At 44.0% G+C, this 16,482-nt stretch overlaps 1 long non-coding RNA gene across 1 annotated transcript in view; it reads right to left on the bottom strand.

Moving 5' to 3' along the window:
• Positions 1-2,310, bottom strand: part of LOC141937815 (uncharacterized) — a 129,740-nt gene extending 127,430 nt beyond the window's left edge. Inside the window, exon 1 of the long non-coding RNA XR_012627078.1 lies at positions 2,180-2,310. This is a non-coding gene — a long non-coding RNA (uncharacterized LOC141937815). The remainder of the gene's footprint in view (positions 1-2,179) is intronic.
• Positions 2,311-16,482: the final 14,172 nt, after the last annotated feature.

Raw genomic sequence — 16,482 nt, 5'->3', positions numbered from 1 at the left:
CAAGGGTATGTGGCTGTTCGCTTTAAAATGTAGCTCTCAAACTCATCTCTTGTTAAACTTGCATATATATATGGCAGGTAAAGGCAAGGTATTCAGCTTTTTCAAAGGAATTTAAGGGGGGCGGGGGTATCTGCTGAAGTTGAAACTGTTTATTACCAAATTTAATGGATTGTTCCAGTAGCGCATTTGTACGGAACATAATTATCAGAAGAAAAAGTCTTGCCAAGAGGTTGACGCCATACAAATGGGGATAAAACATTCAAAATCCTGCTTAATTATTCTGGAGGAGTGAAACGCTTTAATTCTATTCCCGTCTTTCCTCTAATGATTTTCTCTCTCCCCAAAACTCTCCTCGTCCAATAGTACACCTGCATTTCTGAGCTAAAAGTAGGCCACTCTGAAAACCGCCCGTCCGGGCAGTGGCAGCCGGGATCGGGGTGCTGGGTCGGACCGTGGCACCCCCTGAAGCGATTTTGGCTTAAAACAGGACGCACTTCGTCCTCTTCTTCTCTAGGCGAAATCGCTTGAAGCACATCATGAGTATAAAATGTATTATTTTTTGTTATTTGAATAACTTAAGGCAGCCTCCAGCCCTGCAGCTGGTGCTCAGCAAAACTTCCGTTAGACGAGGGGTCACTTTTCCTGGGGAAAAACTAAGCGTGGTCTCAAAAACGAGGATAGAAAGTTTGCTGTGGTCTTTGGAGTCGATGTGTTTTTTTTTTTTTTTTTTAAAGTATGAGTGGAGTGTTATTATAAAAATGTGCTGAAGTAATAAAACGCGAACTTCTGAACATGCCTTGGCTGTGCAAAGTTTGACCCGAACTCTGCAAAATCGGGTGATATCCCTGCTAAAAAAGCGTTCCCTGCTAAAAAGGTACCAACCGGCTCATCCCAACCGGGTATGTGAGGAGCATCAAACGGTTCCTCCCTGAGCCCCACTGTCCTATTTCAGCTGAGATCGTTATTCTCACTAAAGAAAAACGAAGAGCTGTATGAATTGCCTCAATTACCTTTTTGTTTCTTTTTTTTTCTTCTTTTTTTTTTTTTTTTGGTGGGGTGAGGATGCTTTCCAGACACACTTGAAGGGGATCATTTTCCCCAAGCGGTGTAGAAACGACAGGAGAAATTTTCAAGACTCCACTATTTTCCCGCTTGTGGGTTGATTTTTTTTTTTTTAATTTTGTTCGTTTGTTTTTTCTTTTGTTTTATTTCCTCCCACCCCCACCCCAAGCGAACAACTAGACTTGCTGAACACCGAAGGAGGGGGGAGAAATGATCTTAAGGAGCGGTTAAACCCACAGGGGTAGTGACCGCGGACCTGCCGTGAGGGACCCACCTGGAGGTGGGAATCTGCATTGAGGGGGGGGGAAGGCAAGCCCGCAGCCCCCACCGCAGGGATTTCGTGTCCCTGCGGACCCGCAGACACCCCACAACGTGCGGTACAGCGTCGCTCCGCGGCTATATGTTCTTAAACATAGAGGCTGATAAGAACGCAACGCCTGGGTCACAAAACTTCAAGCTGCCTTGAGGAAGAGGTCCCAGCTGAAGTTGCCGCCAAGGTGAGGAAGACCGCCGTCCTGCGTGGACATCTTCTTCCCCCCAGACACCAGCAGCACGTTGCTTCTTTCCTCCTGCTCTCAGAAAAAGCACTTTTCCCCCTCACACTCGGGTTGCCCGAACCTGGGATGGGAAGGAGGGCAGGAGGCAGGTACACTCCTTCCAGAGCAGGGAAAAAAGTCTCTTTGCTTTGCTTTGGTGTGGCAGGAGGCAGCACCATCCAGAGCAGGCACCTGTGCAGGAGGATGGAGACCACCCCCCCACCCCGCGCCCCGCCACCGCCGGTGAACTTCACCGGAGTAAAACCGCCAGCGTTCAGAAAAAACAAGAACAAACAACAACAAAAAAGCAGTTTTGTGACCCCCCCGGCCGGGCTAATACCGGTTTTTCATCCCGACATGAGTGTTTCTGCCCAGTTTTTAAGCCGCCCTGAGCGGGTCGGTGCCCGACCCCTATACGCGCCTCTCCCACCCTGGATGGATACATAGAATAAATAAATAAAAAAAAATAATAATAGTAGCAGCAAGAGTAGCATATTACACTATACTTATCGCTATTATCAATATTATTACTAATAATCACAATTAGCATTATTATTAAAAGAAAGGACAAAGAAACCAACCTGCGGAGCGGAGTGGACCCCTCTCCCCGGCACGGGCGGACGGACAGACGGACAGGGAGGGAGGGTCAGGTCTCGGAGCCGCCGCTGGGACCCCCCCGGCGGCCGTTAACGGCGGCAACACCGACGGGAAGGGCTGGGGGGGGGGCTGGAATTGGGGGGGGGGGGGGCGGTGGCGGGAGGATGCGGCGGAGCGCTGCTGCCCCCTGGCGGCGCCGCGCGGAGCCGCCCCGCTCCGCACCCGCGGAGCTGCGCGGAGCTGGAGGCAGCGGCGGGGTTAAGGCCGACACCCCCCCCCCCCCCCCCCCCCAACTCCGCGGCTTCCTCGGGGCTTCTGCGCCCTATCTCCCCCCCCCCCCCCCCGCCCCAGAAAGTGGTAAGGGAGAAACGAGGAAACAGCAGAAAAGGCAAAAAAAAGAATAATAACAGTGACAAAAAAGGCATGTGGAAGCGAGGCAGGTAGGGCGGGAGAGAGCAAACACACCCGCGTCCGTGCTCCACGACGAAAAAAAAAAAAATCATAATGAACCTAAAAATAAAGGAGACTTTATGTTTTTTAAGAGTTTCCCGAAACTTCGTAAAACTACCAGGAAATGTGGCGGGGTGACCGGGGCGTTGCGTACCCTCCCGCGGGTGCGGATCCCGCTGGACCAACCGGGGGCCAAAGGGAAAAGTCGGGAAAAAGAGTGGAATTTTGGAAACGGCGCGGGGGCGGGTGCGAGGGTCGAGGAAGTGAGAGAAATTTTAGGGAAACGCGGTGGAATGAGGCCGAGGAGAGAGGTCGCACCAAGCGCGGGTGCGCAGGCAGGGATGCAGCCGAAAAGGGCGTGAAATTATTGTGAAAAATCACCCGCAACAGGGAAAAAAAACAGTTGTGTGTTTTTTTAAAGATAAAACTTTTTTTTTTAACTCCCCCCCCCCCCCCCCCCCCCCCGTTGGCTTTTCTCCTCTTTTGGGCACACGCAGCGGTTCTGTCAGCCGGGGCAGATGCTCTCTGGTCCCCTCTATCCCGCCCCACACAACCCCCGCGGGAGTTCCGCGGCTCTCCGCGGGGATGCAGCGGCAGCGCACAATTTGTTGAAAACTTTGGGGAGCGGGGGGAAGTGTGTCTGAGAAATCGAGCGGAGCTCTCGACACCGTGTAGTGACACTTAGAACTGGTGGGACCCGGGAGGAAAGTTGACTCCCTGAACTGGGCAGCTCTGTAAAGGTAATTAATAAAACCCGAAAGGGACAATTTATTCCAAGCTTTATTGTAGCCATAATTTATAAACCTGCCCCCACCCGCCTCCGATTCTTCTCTCGTTGCAGGTTGGGCAGAACTAGATTTGGGAAAAAACATCAAGGGGGGCTCACGGTGAAAAATTGCTACTTCACACCCCCTCCCCCGCCCCGGCCCAACCCTTCCCACAGAAAGAGGTGAGAACTTGTAGATTCAGGTCTCCAAACCTTTTGTCATCGGTCACCTGCTCCTGATTTCATCAGAAAGCACAAAGTAAAACTAATTTTTGAACGGAAATCCATGTTTATTAATGGAGATGAGCTTCACTGAGAGTAACAAGCCCTGCTTGGTGACAGAGTTTTGCTGCTACTGAGGGTAAAACACTAAGTTTGGGACATGAGCAGAAAACAGCCATTTCATATGCCAGCCAACCCTTTCAAAGCTATTGTCGTTGCAACTGTAATGAAGAATCGAGGTCTTGTTTCTTCTGCTAGGCCCTGGTCTCCCGCAGCCCTTCTGCTTTTTTGGTGATCACTCATCCCAAAACATGTGAAATAAACAGTTTTTTTCTTCCTGATATATCAGGTTTTTTTTGGTTTTTTTTTTTTTTTATTTGTCTGGACTTTCAGACAAATCATGACAAAGGTTTTATCTGGTATTCAGAAATCGACATTCAAAAGACAAGGACAATGAAAATAAAGCCCTAAATACTTGAAAACCAAATCACCTTTCACTTGCCTGAGGATTGTTGTAATCAAGATTATTTTCTGGGCTAAACCTTCCTTCATCCATGGCTATGGGTACAGTAGTCTTCCTCTGTGAGTTCATGTTTAACAGTTGTTGAATACAATGCTTAGATGTTCATTTGCTTCTCCTGAACTGTATCAAATTGCACATCAGATAATTTTGTCAAATAGAAAACAGACAATCGATAAACCAGAATTCAAAGCCCATTCTCTGTTACAGACTTTTGAAAGAGTAAGACCAAAATAGGTGGAAGTAACATGTAGTATTTTTTTTCCTGCTATGTCCAGAGGTAGAGGTAAGTGTTCGATGCTGGATGCCAAAAGGCTATATTAAGGCTTGGAGCTACCTTCCCTCCTCTCCTATACCTAAGAAGATACAGTTTTGAGGATCACCAGGTTTTCCATATATTTAGAGTAAAATTAAAACTGTTAGGCTGCAATATAGACATTCACTTTCTCAGCCTGAGTCACTGCAACACATAACAACATTGTTTTTGTTAGGTATTACTAACCAAGTAAATCAATGTTACAGGGATACAAATATAAAATATCAATGTTAAGTTTATGATTCCTTTTCTTTCTATTAATTTTATTAAACTTTTATGTTTTGGACTATTTATCTTTTAGAAATGTTGAGCAATACTGAGATAATGTATTTTTTATTTTAGTGTTAAAATGTAGAGGCAGAATGTATTCATCTTTGCTGCTCCATACAGATACCACGCTATGACTCTCTCTTATGGCACACTGGCATCCTGAGAGCTTTGCTTTCTGACCCAGAGCTGCTCTTGTAAGATCACTGCTTCCCTTAATGCAGTAAAGTCTCTTGACCTGGGGCATGAGCAATTACAAGACTTCCACTAAATTTCCCAAAAGCAGGAGAGCATCTTCAGTCCTTGCAGTACAATCCGCAACACTCACTGGAGAAGTGCAGACCAGACTTTAATCGCAATGGTTTAAAAGTTAAGACGTGCACTTTGCAAACATTTACAACACTTAAAAATTTATTAACCACACGTTTCAAAATTCAGGTCACGAATCTTGTGGTTTTACAAAGCAGGTGAAAGCAGCAGTTTATCTCTGAGGATGAGGCCCAACAGGAAGCAGAGAGTCTATCAGACAGGCTGACTCATAATGAATTAATTCAGCTGCGAAGAGGTGAACACTTTTGTTGATGGAATTAGCTTCAGCGGAATAAGGAAGGATTTTAAACAGAATTAAAATCAGATTGTCTTTTCTAGTCCCTGATACTTGATACAGTTCAGATTTGCAAATATTTGGTAGGCCAGAAACCAGCAATTAGTCACTCTCTGGAGTATCACCTGCATATTCCTGTAAATATTACCTTTTTTTTTTTTTTTTTCTTTTTAATTTGCAGAAGAGATTAACTGAAACAAGCACCTACCTTTGAAAACACAGCTTTTTTCTTTTAAAAACATTTTTAACAACAAACTGATCATCCTTTCAGTTTTATTTCAGTTTCCTAAAACTTGCCCCCCTCACTGCCCCTAAAAACAACTCAGCCTTTAAAACTGGAGGAAAAGAATGCAATTAAGTAAACAACAGCAACTAGAACAAAACTCTACTTGCAGTTTTTGCTCACAAAGGGAAAAGAGTCTGATAGTCAAACAAGAATTATGTTTTTCTTATAATCTTTTTCCTAGGAAGAAATTAATGCATTGTGGTAACAGGCAGCAGTACTGGAGACAGCGCTGAGTTAAATGGGTTATTTTGCAATTAGTTTAGTAAAAGAAAAAAAGACCATATTTACAGATAGACATTTTTTCCCACAATCATAGACATCTCCTGCTACACGCATTGTCCTTACAGATTGATCTCGATATTTTACAACAAGTCTAGCACGAAGAACAGGGCTATTTTGGCATCCCTGAAAAATCGTTCTGCACTGAATGGTTTTATTTTTGGCACAGGGGCAGCAGACTTCCTTCCCTGGTGAAATTCAGTATTGTTAGGTGGTACAGGTGTGTGTGATTTGGAGGGACTGAACAGCAGGGTCTGATCGATGGACCCAGTCTGTCCTTGGCATTTGTGGGGGTTTCCAGCAGTGGTGGTAGCTATGACGAGGTCTGACGGAGAAACAGACCGAGCGAGCTGTGGACATTTATTCCCTTCAGCAAGAAAAATAAATGAACCAACTATGTGACACACACTTTTCTCTAACACCTGACAATTACTGATCGGTTCGTGACGAACAACCACTCGCCATGTGAGATCTTGGTTTGTTTGCAAACCCTCTCCACCACGCTGCCAAAAGAGGGACGCGGTGTGTGTCAACTCTCGTTTCCTCCCAGCGTCCCTTTACGTCTCCTATTCTTCTCAGCTGGTGCTGATGGTTGGGTTTTCAGATTAAGACTAACTGTTGACATTCCCCTATAAAACCTTCCTTCTCTCAGCATATTGCGGTTGTGACAAAGGCAGCTTTTCACTACTTCCCACCATATTGTAGCTATTCAACAACAACAACCCCCCTGCTAGATTGTCCAAACATTGATTCTCACATTTGTTACTGCTAGGGTATTATAACATGTTTGTTTGGCATTCAGCACGGGATTTCTTTCCTGTTGCCCACAGCTCGTCTGGAAGGCAGGGGTGACTCAGACTTTGTGTCCCAAATAAATCACAAGCATCTGCCCTTTGATCTCCCTTCTGCCTTCTTACATGCTTGTTCGGTGAACTGCTCACAGCCTCCCTCCTCGCCTTCACCTCTCCCAAGTGAAGTGAATGTTGACACACTTAAGTCTACATTCATCTTGTCCCCTCCCCTGAATCTACCTTCAGTCACTGGCAGGTTGCTCCTTAAGAAGTCTGTGACCTCTATCACACGCTCCCTGACCTGCCTCTGTCTTAAATACTACGTCCTGCCTTTTTCTAAATCCCATCTCTCAGGTCTGGCTTCTCCTCACTCAGAGGGCCTTTGTTTAACATTTCTTTCCACCTACACCCAACCTGATGAGCTCTTAGTGCTCAGACATTAAGACCATCTTTAGCAGCATAAGGTGTGTAATGTCCTCAATGCACACTACCAGTAAACTTGTTTTTTTTTTTTTTTTTTTTTTTTCCCAGCAAATGAAGTGGAAAATCACTGCTCTCTATTAGTTGCACATACAAGAAAAATGGCAATTTTCTTCAGTGATATGTCAGTTACATGATAAAACTCACTGAATTGTGTGCGTTAGAGTAATAGAAACAGCATTGATTCAGGTTTTGTTTTCTCTCTGTCATTTGGGTAATAAATTTAGGTACGAAATTAAGATGAACAGTAAGATCTTGGATTTTGATCATGAGATCAAAGGTGGACAGAGAAGATAAACCTCACCTCATAGGATATGATTCTGTGTAACCTCGTTTCTTTGTAAAAAATAAGCATGGGAAGTGTACGTGCTGTGTTAAAATTGCCAGTCTCCAGTAAGGTCACTGAAGACTCTCTGTAGTAATTTGCCTTTTTGAGGAACACGTCAAATTCAGTATTGCTGTTGGGCACTAAAAACTATCTGCTGTGCCTTGAAGTCCACTGATGCCATTGTTTGCTCAAGGAAAATGTGCTTGCAGAAAGTAATTTGGGGTACCTGTGCAATTTTTCAACACGAGGGGAAATGCATGGCTTTCCTAATCCATCCTTGAGCTGATGGAAAAGAGGCAGCAGCATCATGACTACCACCTTTCAAGTGTCAGGCAATGCAAAGAGCCATCTGCTTGTCCTGTCACCAGAAGCTCTTTTAACATGATGTTCCAATTCTTCATTTTTTCAGTGATTTATTGATGAATGTTGCAGTTTTACCACTTAGGAATTGCAATAGTCACAGTCTCTCGGTTGGTTTCTTAAACGACATATCCAGACCACAATTTGCAGGAGAGAGTCAAAATGCAGGCAAAGTTAGTGGGTGCTTTATCTGAAGCTTCCCTTAGAAAATCTTTCACTCCTCACACTCATTTCCTCAAAACCCAAGCTTTTCTGACTGGCAAAATCAGCTCTGGAGGTTTATACTTCAGCCAACACATCATCTATTATCTGCCTTTGTTTTATCATCAATTTCTGTGGACTGAACACAATCTTTTTTGATGGTACTATTGTGCAAGTGCTCTTAGGGGAAAAAAAATAGTAATTTGTTCCTTCTTTTCCACTGTGTGTTGCTTGTTCTCCAGCCTTGCACAAAATCTGAACTGTTGACACATTTCATTAGTTATTTATTGAACAACATACTGAGGCAATTTTGAATAGTTTTGCTCTTGTGTTATGCTTTTGGGACCTTATTTATCGTCTACTGTGTCAACAAAGACACAGCAAAAAATCTCACTCATGATACATTTTGAAATGAGTAATTTTCTAGGACAGCATCATGTTCTCCATGACCAAAAATTGATGCTTTGTTGTGAAAACTACCTGATTTTATATACAGACTTTCAGGTCTTTTCAGCCTCAAAACAAGGATGACACTGACTGCAAATAGCAGAAGAGTGGCTGTTGCAAAACTCAGTGCTCCTCCTCTGATTTTTTTTTTTTAAAGTATATCAGGTGTGTGATTGAAGCTATTCAGGACTATTTTTCAGCAAGATCTTGAGTTGTTGTGAATGACAATTAATTTTCATTTCTTGAAAGGTGTACATTACTGCCAGTAACAACCCTTGTTTGTATGAAACAAAGTACCAAGAACAGTTCTGAATTGCTCATAATAAAGTTTCTATCTTTCTGTATAGTCCTAATTTTTTTTAGAACATTGTGTTACTCAGGACAAATTAAAAAATAAATTTAACATCAATCTGAGACAGCATAGTAAAGAGACTGTTTTTGCTTACAATATGTCAGAAGTATCATTGCTGGTAATCATTGAGAAAAATATTTGGAAGTAGTAAGAAAATCTAACTCTTGGCTACCAAATTGGACATGGCTGAAAAACTTGTTCATAACGATCATAGTGATAATCTGTGCCTGTGTTTTAGTATGTAAACTCAGTGTTGTAACTCTTGTTAGGATGAAATATGGAAACTAATATGGAATGAAATTTACAGGATATTACATTATCCTATAAATCTCAAAGGGGGGGGGGGAAATGTAAGCCAAAAAGTCTTGCTAAGGTTTTTTTTATGTATTGCTAACACTTTTTTACTGAGAATAAAGTAGGTCAATGTCAATGTAGCTTCTCGTATGTGCAGACACAGCTGAAGGTTGGTGCTTTTGTGAAGAAGAAAGGGGTTTGAAGATAAGACAGTAATAAATAAGACAGTCAGGGCCTATTCTTGAAGATAACAGGAACAAGGTCAGGACAAATTAAAACGAACCAGCTCAAGACACAACACAGCTGCACAACACCTCCTGCGTGAGCACGGAGGTCAACCAGCAGACACCGGAGACCCCTACCCAGTGAGAAAGCGCATGCGTAATTAGGATGCAGATATTGTAATCAGTTCCGGGAAATCTAAAAAAGAAAAGAGCTCAGCAAGCCTTGCTGTCCTGTCTCAAAGATGTATTTTAGAATGTTAGTAAGCTCAGTGTAGGGTGTCATGTGAAAATCTGCAGCCCACAAGACACGAGGAGTCAGAGGAGATGATCTCAGGTTCAGCCTGATTTTCCAACCTGAAAGCATCACTTAAACCATCTGACCTTAAAGACTTAATTTAGGAAATTATTCCCTGTAGGTTGTCAATAGTCACTGGAGGGAGACAGAGTCCTCCGTGAAAGCATTTAGGGACTGTTCTCAGGAGGAGCCTTTTTTTACTGTTTTTTTTTTTTTAATGGGGTGTCCAGAAAGAGGACAATTTCCTGGTGCTGGTGGTACGGCAGGGGTGGCATGGTGCTGATGGACGTACATTACCCCTCTGTCTTGTGCTTCTCAGCAGCTGGAGCCACCTGGAAAGCTGTACTTACGCAGGCAGGAGGGGAACAGGACACCCCAAAAGTGTTGTCCCAAGTGTCCCAGGAGGCAGAGAGGTCTCCAAGAGTGTGAGAGATGATTTGTAGCTTATTGAAACAGGGCCTGGAAGACACAGGCCTGCAAGAAACAAAGACTGAGAAAAACCAGCCTGTGGTAGATAAGGGATGGGGGGGAAAGTGGAGGCCCTCCGAGCTGAGGAATGTCTCAAACACTTGCAAGTAATGAAACTATAGTCACAGGGTGGATGGTGTGGAGTTTGGAGCTGATAAGGCTGCCTGGATAGCACAGGATGGGCTGGAGGGGGGAGCCCTGTGAAGGCAGGATGGTTCTGCTGCTCTGATACATCTCATAAAGTTTCAAGGGCTATCTGTCTGGTGAATGACCTTTGCTTCACTGCCTGTGAAATGCATATTAAAGTTGACACTCCTGCATACGCTAATAAAGATTAACAAGATCATGCTAAATACATCATCCCATGAAGAGCCTTACCCCTCCCCATACATGGGATATGTAGGTATTTGGGTCGACCTAGGGGATAGACCCAAGGAAAGTGTATAAATTGAGGGGCAGGGGGAGGGGGAGGAGTGAAATAGAGAAAGAAAGAAAAGAAGGCATGAAGAAGTGAAGAAGACAGATGCATCCCTGATGAACTTGGACAGGACCAACGCAAGAACCCAGACCGGTGATCTCTACTTCTCTGTTCTCTCTCTCTATTTCCCTCCTTTCCTTTTTCCCCTTTTCCATCACTACCATTAAGCAATGCAAGGCACACCATATTGCTTACCATAACTCATTATCACAGAATCACAGAATCACAGAATCATTTCGGTTGGAAAAGACCTTGAAGATCATCTAGTCCAACCATTAAACTCACACTGACTGTTAATAATATACTTATTATATACTTAGCCAATTATCATGTACCCAATTAGTACATTCTGGGAAGTTAATAAATGTCTGGACTTTGAGACTTGTCTCACCATTGACCACTCCACTGGGGCTTTATGAATCTGAGCCACTTGTCTCCCTCATCTGAGCAGAACGTGACAACAAAGAGGATGTAGTAGTTCAGGTGCAGTGTCTGTGTAGAAGCAAGCGAAGACAGTGTAATTAAAGGGCTAAACTTGCTCTGGAACAGCGGCAGAATGGTGTGCCTGGTTATTTGGATACCAGCTCCACAGCATAAATTTCTGGAACAGGAGTGTCAGACAGCCGGCCTGTGAGGCTCAGTTTCATCTGTCTCTGTTGTTTGGGAGGGAGAGGCGGCATTCTGCTGCAGGCGGCGGGAGCCAAAGGAGGGGACAAAAGCTGGCAGCACAGCAAGAACCCAGCTTTTCCTCATTCAAAACCAAGATGTAAAATTATGTTCCTGTAAAAGCAAAAATTCCAGCTGCCAAACCACACGCTCCTCTATACAGCAAGGAAAATCAAAACACGCGCACACTTATGGAGAAAAATCCCTGTGTTTTCAGTGTAGAAACATCCCATAAAGAAGCATGCTCTCCCTCTCTGAGCACCCTTTATTTTGTGTAAAGGTGAAACCAGGATCGCCAGGAGCTGTCCCCTTCCTCTTCACTGAATCATCCACATTCAAAACATGATGTCCAAACTGGGGTCCATAGTTTGCCTGTGCAGTGCCTTGGGCAGCCTGATGACCACCCCAGTGCCAGTGACCCACTGGAAGTACTGCCCGTGGCCACACCAGAGCTCGTCAGTGACCCAGCAACACCAGATCCCATCCTGCTCTGCCTGAGACCCACATATCAGGTCCCAGGTTCAACAGTGGTCCACAAGGCAGTGATGAAAATGCTGAAGGAAGGTGGCAGTGGAAAGAAATCACCCCTTTGGATTTCCACTAGACCATCTCCCTCAAGATCTGTCTTCAGTATACATTACTGCTTTCTGAAATTGGACATATTTGAAGAGGATAGTCTTGTAATCTTCTTTTAGACCTTCTTTGCTCTCTTTACTTCATCTTTATTGACATCTTCCAGGTGACTCAGACTTCCCAACTTGGATTTATTTTTTGGGGGTCACCGCTGTCCTCTTTTCTTCTCATATAGAAACGTGTCAAAACTTGTCACCTCTCCCTCCACATCAGAGGAGAGTGGAAAAATGCCACTGCAGTGCCTGTAATTCAAACTAGTGCTGTGCTGGGACCCAGCTTTGCCCTGAGGAAATGCACACAGCCATATGCTCTCAGGTTTTTCTTACAGAGATGGTAATTCAGGTTGTTAGTTGATTGTTTTATTTCACAACATAAAATAATACAAGCAGGTGAACATCCTCATAGGTTTTACCCTGTGGCTAGCTTTTTTAGAAATGGTTCATCTACTGTGTTATCTTAAAACTGTGCCCTCACTAACACTATAGTGGTAAAAGAACAGACACTGATCATAAACTTTTACCTGCTACTGATTTTACACAAAGTAGGGCTTTGGTATTAAGCTCATGAAGTCTTCTAAATGTTTGCATTTAAGTTCCATTATTGTGTATTATGAGCCATAAATTTAACTATAATGTAACCATGTACTTAAGCATAACTATATACTTAATTTGTCCTATTCAAGCTTTGTAAATTATGGAAAATATTGACCATATAGTGTTTAATTGCAAACCTGGATAGAATTATGAGTGAGCCTCAAAGTCTTTCCAAATACATCACAAGCTTCTCTGAAGAGAGAAGACAATGGCAACTCATTAAAAAAAATAGTTTCCATCTCTACATTCAGAGATTTAAGGTCAGAAAAGACCATTTGTATCACATAGTCAGAGGTCTCTAATTCCAAGCTACAGAATTTTCTGCAGGAAGATAATGTGAGAGATATTTTTACCAAAAGCTCGCCAGCTGAGAGCAGCAAAGCAGCAGCACTAGCAGTTTCTATAGCCCCTCTGCCCAACAGGAGCTGCTGTCGTGTGTCTGAGGGCAGAGCTGGGCCCACAGGGACTGTTAACAAGTTGGGGTTTTACCTACAGATCTGTCAAAACATAGAGTTATTAACACAACCACACACAGAGAGAAGAGTGCATGATTGCTTCCAGCAACGCTAAGCTTAGGGACCGTAGATCACACAAACAGCAGGGTAGTGTCACAACACCTGTCCTCATCTCCCCCTCTTCAACAAGTACCTGCTCCTGAAGAAGAAAAGGAGCTCCTGCTGCTCACCCAGGAATGGGAGTGCTAAGGAGGGACGCAGAGTTAAGCTCCCACCAGGGACAAGAAGCTTTAAAATCACTCTTAAACTGCTTTGCTGCTTTTCCTTTGTGAAACCTGTGCATCAGGAGCAGGGATTAGCAGACGAAGGGGCAGATCTGGCTTTATGGCACAGCTTAGACTAACGGGGTCCGTGCGGCAAAACTGGCATGCGCCCAAGGGAGATGCATGGGTGCTGCTATGCAGAGAGCATTTTATCTGCCTGCGGAAAAGGTCAGGCAGCTCCCGAGGCCCCTGCTGAGCCTTTGGGAATTACCTCTGGAAGTGCCTTTGGACAGGCAGGTCCTGCTCCATAGCTGGCAGAAGGCAAGTGAAGCCCTTCCAACACCTTCAGCTTGAAACATGTGCTGTGGACCTGCCTGACCACTTCAGGCAAACTGGTTATATAGCTGTGCAGGGGTGTCTTGACAAAACACTTTGATCAGACTTGTATTTCATATTTCTTTGCCTACGAAGCTGCATTGATAGTCACACAAGTGGTGCCAAGCCACAGAGTCTCTCTGCCCCTTTGTGGAGATGGAGGAAACTAATTCCATCAGACAGAGAGGTTTCTCCATCCCAGCACACAAGCCAAGGCAAGTCTGACATCCTCCCTCACCATGAATACAGCGTGTACGTTTACATTTGTCTTTTGTTTATTTAGGGATTTGCAGTTGAAAAGGTCTTGAATGGATCTGGAGTCTCTCTGACATAGGAGAATGCTGAGATGTAGACGGAATGGCTTGCCTGGGAGGAATTCTGGAATATTTATTCATTTACATTTAAATGGTAATTAAGGTGAAAAAATTGCCTAGACAAAGTTCTAGGCATCTAATACATAGTTAATAATAGCAAAAATTCCCCAGCAGCAGAAATAATCTTAGCCAGACAGCTACAAAAGCTTTGTTGCAGTCCTGCATCACTCCAGGAAGAATATTCCCATTGCTCTCCAAAAATCCTTAGTGAGCAGATGTCTTTTGCAGTGTACCCAGAAGACCGGCAGTCCTAAATCATGAACATGACACAACAGAGAGGAGGTTAAGATTATCTGTGCAACCTTAATTTCGACATAACACCCACATGCCCTAGCTTGGCATGCCTTTGCAAACCCACAGTCTTTTAATGAAGACTTTTAAAAGTATTTCTGTCTTGTTGTCTGTCTATGCACTAAATCTGTTATGAAAATTAAAATTTTAATCTCCTAGCAGTCATAAAAAACCCACTTTGGAATTAAAGGGAGACAGGGTATTGGGAATGAGTGGCAAAAAAATGAATTTTGTCTTTAAAAGCATTGCAAAGCTCTTTTGAGCCTAAGTTTGGGGACAGGAAGCTTTTTAGTTTTTATCCTTTTTTTTTTTTTTTATAAAAAGGCAAAAGTCAAGAGTTTGGTAGACAGTTTTTTCTCTTCTGTACCACACAGGTAGTTAGATGGTGCAAAACCAAGATCCAAAGGACTTCATTAACTGTCGCGTAGACACCAACACTTTGGAGGTGACCCATCCACTGGGACAGACTGGTCTGGCACAGTAAGGAGACCTGGATACTAAGTCCCTGTGTAAAGCCTAAGAATCACAGCCCTTACACAAGGTATCTGGACAATCTTTGAAAAATCTCCCCTGCTTGACCCATTCTTGGTCTCTTCTAAAAGCCCTGCCTTTCAGCAGAGGTGTCTGAGCATGCTTACCCCATCATCAGCTGCTCAACCCTCTGTGTCAGTGCACAGCCCGTGTGCACTATGAAGACTGAGCCACGTGCTTTAATATTGTCACCACTTTATATACGAGCTGCCCTCCAGGAACACTATGTGGTAAACGCTACGTGTGCCTCCATCACCTGGGTACCCTACAGAGCAGGGCAAGTTTCTTTCTTCTGCTTTGGGCAATGTGAGGACCAGGGTGAGATTTTTCTGCATATTGTAGCCACAGAGAACAGCTTTACACAGTAAATTAAATCCAGTCCTGCTTAGCCTATACTCTGGGGTAAAAGAGCGTTAATGCTGAGAAGTAAAAGTCTCCCAGGAGTGAAGCTGAGCCCAGGTGATGCTATGCAAAAGCAGCATGACCTCTGTATCTTGTATTCTGCCTGACTGTTTGCATTTACCAGCTAAAGGGTTGCTAAACCTGGTATAGTGAGCAAAGCATAGGAGTGGGACCACCTACTGATGGAGAGCATGGCTGCACTGCTCTCCAAAAATCAGAGGAAATTCAGGAAGGCAGTGCTGAAGTATAAGGTTCCTTTAAAGTAAAACTGGATCTAGTCCAATAAGCAGAACTGGCTTTTTCGGAAAGGAATGGGAGTAACTGCCTGGGGTCACTGGCTACCAAAGAGTGAGATCAGAGGAAATCCAGATGCCTGGAAAATGGAAAGAAGGGTCTTCCTGAAGCATCTCCAAAAAATAGGCCAGAAAAACTGTATAGGAGAGACTGGTACTTCTCTCTACTGGCAAAATTAGCTTCCTTATAATCTAGTAGGCTGGAGAAATCTGCTGCTATTCAGAAGGTGGGAAGAGAAAAGGTCTGGCTAATGCTCTCTTCAGCAGCTATTCATAGATTGTTTGAAGGAGACTGATGTGAGCGTTAGCAGAAAAACTATCCAAGCTTCGCTGCGTGGCCTGACCCCAGCTGGCAGCCTAACTACAGAAGTTTCTCAGAAACAGCAGTAGGTCTGTTTAGCTTTGTCAGAGGAAATCAGTGCAAGTGGGCAGCTCACAGTCTCACAGCTATAAAAACTTTTATGATAAGAGACTATATTGGATAAAAAAGATCTATAGGCCTATACTCTCTACTGAAAAATCATCCCGAATTTAAGGAAGTTTTACTGTCTTTTATAAAGCATTATCTTTCCGTGCTTGGCAAACAGGCCAAATAATTATGATGCAAACTGGTTCTCCACAGGACAAACATATCATGTTCTTTCTTCCAGCTTATGACTAGGGAAAAAGTAATTTTTCAGTTAGTATGGAACCAGAAGGGGATTTTACAACTTAACACAGAACAAACAAACATGAGCCAGCAGTGTGCCCAGGTGGCCAAGAAGGCCAATGGCATCCTGGCTTGTATCAGCAATAGCATGGCCAGCAGGGACAGGGAAGGGATCTTACCCCTGTGCTCGGCACTGGTGAGGCCGCACCTCGATTACTGTGTTCAGTTTTGGGCCCCTCACTACAAAAAGGACATTGAATTACTCGAGTGTGTCCAGAGAAGGGCAACGAAGCTGGTGAAGGGTCTGGAGCACATGTCGTACGAGGAGAGGCTG

The sequence above is a fragment of the Strix uralensis genome, chromosome Z, assembly GCF_047716275.1.
Source record: "Strix uralensis isolate ZFMK-TIS-50842 chromosome Z, bStrUra1, whole genome shotgun sequence".
NCBI classification, from domain to species: Eukaryota; Metazoa; Chordata; class Aves; order Strigiformes; family Strigidae; genus Strix; species Strix uralensis.
Note: the sequence above shows the minus strand (reverse complement) of the source record. Positions and strands in the feature narration are given on the sequence as shown.